Source organism: Mus caroli, unplaced genomic scaffold (assembly GCF_978045245.1).
Source record: "Mus caroli unplaced genomic scaffold, Mus_caroli_1 scaffold_2, whole genome shotgun sequence".
Classification (NCBI taxonomy): domain Eukaryota; kingdom Metazoa; phylum Chordata; class Mammalia; order Rodentia; family Muridae; genus Mus; species Mus caroli.
In genome coordinates this window covers 156,971,458-156,975,427 of record NW_028227257.1, presented here as the reverse complement: position 1 = coordinate 156,975,427, position 3,970 = coordinate 156,971,458, and positions in this window count along the sequence as shown.

Below are 3,970 nucleotides of genomic sequence, written 5' to 3'. Positions count from 1 at the left end.
GTATTATGTAAAAATATGGTATGTAACAACTAATATCCACTTATGTGTTAAGTCACTGTTCAATAAGCCACATTCTATAGAATCATGAAGGTTAGGTATAGAATAAGGGACTAGAGAGAACAGACATACCTCATTAGGAATGTGAAATAGAATATGGAGTCATAGATGAATGAGGGGCTGGAATAGGAAAGTCAAGTGGGGAGGAAATGAGGGGAGGAATATGAAGAGAAATAGCTGAAATTAAGGGCCATTTCAGGGGTGAAGACAACACCTATACAATTCATTGAACATGAAGAAATCCAATTGGTGTCTACATAGCCTTCACCCCTACATTCTAGTATCTTTGGTATGTATAGTAAGGCATTCTCACTATTAAAAGAGAAATGTAAATGCCAAGTTAGCCACAAACCCTTCAATCTACAATAGAGCCATTCATACAACATATATTGTAGCAATGATAGCACAAAGCTTGTAGGAATAACCCCAGTATCTTATTTGACTTCAGATCCACTTCATGAGATGTAACCTATACCTGGCACTGCTTGTGTAAAGAAGAACCTAAGACTAGCCAGCCCAGGGACCTAGGAGAAAAATCAAGTAATAATGATCTTAGATAAAACAAAAGCAAAAATTACTCCTAATAAAACTCTACAATACTCATAGATTAGTGCCTTGCTCAGCTATCATCAGAGAAGCTTTCTCCTTCAATAGACAGGAACAAATACAGAGACTTCCAAGTCAGACAAGAGAGTAAGACACCATGGAACACTCAGCCCTAAATGGGATGTCTCCATCAAATCCCTCCCCTCAGAGCTCAGAAGATCCAGAAAGAGTTAAGATTGAGAACATTAAAATAAAAACCAAGCCCTCTAAATGAACATAAGTAAAGCTCAAATGAACTCATTGAGACTGAAGCAGCAAGCATAGGGCCTGCACAGATCTGTACTAAGTCCTGTGTGTGTGTGTGTGTGTGTGTGTGTGTGTGTGTGTGTGTGTGTGTATTATGACTTCCATTTAATGTTTTTCAGTGATCAAACAAGTGAGTCTCTTGATTCTTGTGCATTGTCTTGGACTCTTTTTCTTATGTTTTTCTTCTCCAAGTCCAAGTGACAGTTTTTGCTTTATCTTATATTTTATTTTGTTATATTTTATTATTATCCCTTATGAGGATAATAATTCTAACTAGAGAAATGGAGTGGATCTGAATGGGATGGGAGGTGGGGAGTAAATGGGAGTAGGAGGGGAACCATAATCAGAATATATTATTTGAGAAAAAAAATCTATTTTCAGCAATAATGTAGGAGGGGGAAGAAGTAGTAGAAGAGGAAGGAGAAAGGAGGAGCATTAAGAGAAGTCCTCTTTATGTTAAGTTCTATGACTTTGTAGTGCATTTTCCCAGCAAGCTTCTGTGGTATCAGATTGCAGGTTATTCTGATTGGCTTCAGAATTACCCTGTTCTGTGGCTGTACTTGTGTAAGAGTGAATCTGACATTTTCTGACCAGGGAATGTTTTTTAAACCTTGGTTGAATCTAGGACCTGTACTGCATCTGTGCCACACCCCTCAACTTTATTTGAGTATGTCTATGGGTGTTTTGCCAGCTTGTATCAGTGGCTTCACTTCATGAGTGCCAGGTGTCAGTGGAGACTAGAAGACAGTGCTGCATATCCTGGAATGGAAGTTACATGTGGCTGTTAGTTTCTCTATAGGTCCTAGGAACAAAACCCTGGTTTTCTGGAAGAACAATTAGTGAACTTAACTGCTGAAACATCTTCCAGGCTCTGTGCCAACTCCTACCCTGTGTGGTTTTATAAAACCTCAGTTCTTCCTATACACTTGGGTCTTGCAATGGCCTCTTTACTGGTTACTGTTGGTGGTTTCTATGCAGAAGAATATGAAATGTACACGAGAGCCAGAAAGCCTAATACAGTGATTCCTAGGATTACACCACCCATTTAAAATATGGAACATTCCTGTAAAATCCCCTGGCTGATCCCAAATATAATTATGATTATGAATATCCTTTTATTATGATCTTCTTGCTCCTAATTATAGAAAATGGAAGCAGTGAGGCTATCTTGTGGGTTCTAATATTGCCTTTTACAGTGACAAATGACATTTGATGGTGCCCTGCACAGCCTGCATGCACTTAATGCATGAAGACCCACATAACAGAAGAGGTCACCCAAACAGCACAGTTAGTTTTTCATCCATTGAATTGAACCTTTACACATGGCACAGGGCTGTGGTCAGCCCGTTTCTGTTCTGGATGAATTTAATTAATTAATTGACTTTATTGTGAGGGGTGGGGAGGGTGTCCCACAGTGTGTATGTGAAGGTCAGAGGACAAATGCAACAGGTGTCCATTCTAACATGTAGGACTCATGCAACTTAGATGGTCAGGCTCACTGGCAAGTGGAGGTAGGAGCAGTACACAGAGGCTGACTAGGGCCTCTGGAAATCCCAGGGTCCTACTCAGTGGCCACCACAGAGGCAGGGCTGTAACACCTGCTGAGCCACACAGTGGGATGCTTCTGCATTTTTTAAAAAGCATAGTAATAGGATCCCAAGCATTCTCTGCAAAAGGTGTGGAATGAAACAAGGGAATTCATTACATTTACTATGGATACTTTTAGGTTTGGCCAAAACTGTAGGAAGCAAAGTCAGGAAAGAGTTGAATCTGGGACCTAGTTTGAAGTCTGGCTCACTTTCCTTCTCAGTAGCTGTGGGATCTGAAGAAAATCCCTTAACATCTGCCTGATTTTAGTCTGGCTATGGATATAACTGCAGTATCTCCATAGTGCCCAGCCTAACAATTTTTGATAACACATCACTGAAAAACATACTGAGCTTGAAAATCAAAGATATATATATATATATATAATCTGGTTTTAATGGACAGTGCCTTCTATGCAGTCTGCTGCCCTAGAGTCCCAAACCTACTATGAATGCCTTCTGAGTGAAGGGATTACCAGTGTGTATCACCAGCAAATCCAGAAAACTGAATTCTAATGGCTCTTGTTCTTCCCTATCCCTGGGCCATGCTTTAAGAGAAGCTGGACTCATTGGGACTTCCTCTAAGTTTCTTTAGGGGGTTGGGGTATCAGATTTGTTCAATATGCCTCTAAATCATAGTGGAGAACAGAAAAGGGGCTGTGTGCCCAGGTGGACAAATGATTTTCAAGGATGGCTTTGGTAGGCTGTTCACTGATAAAAGCTCTGAATACTCTCCAGTGGGGATTTCTGCCCTATGTCACACATCCCAGCACTCAAACTTCCCCCTAGATACCAAGTGATGTTTTCCATATATTTCACCCGAAGACTCAAGTCTATCTTAGAAACAACAATATCAGTAGCTATGTCAGGACTCGAGCCTGGACCACAGGAGCAGGTTGCATATCAACCTTCCCATGACCACTGTCAAATCTTGGTTACTACAATGCAGTCTAGGTCTTTGGCCTGAACTCATTGTTCCTTCTCCAGGGTCTAATTAAATACAATCAGGTAGTATTAGAAAAGTAATGTAAAAGCCCAAATTCCCAACTAGGCAATTCAGCTAGAGGAAGATACAATAGCAGGCAATGACCGCTTCCCACTCCAATTGTTAGGGGACCCACATGAAGACCAAACTGCATATTTGCTACAAATGTATAACTAGCCAGGCCGAGGTCTAGTTTCTGCCAGGGCTTCCCCTTCTCTAAGAAAAAAAGGGGAGGAGGTAATGGGGATAAGGACTTGTAAGGGAGAGACTGGGAGGAAAGGACAAATGGGCTACAATCAGGATATAGTTAATCAGTTAATTAATTAATGATGAAAAAAGCTGAAGCTTCCTATGACATTTTCCAAATAGCTTTCCCAAAACTAGAATGAGTCCTGAAAGTTTAAGATTTGAAAATGTAATGAGTCAAAGAGTACTCTGGACTACATAGTAGAGTATTTGTAAAACATGTCAAAACCAACCAACCAAAAAC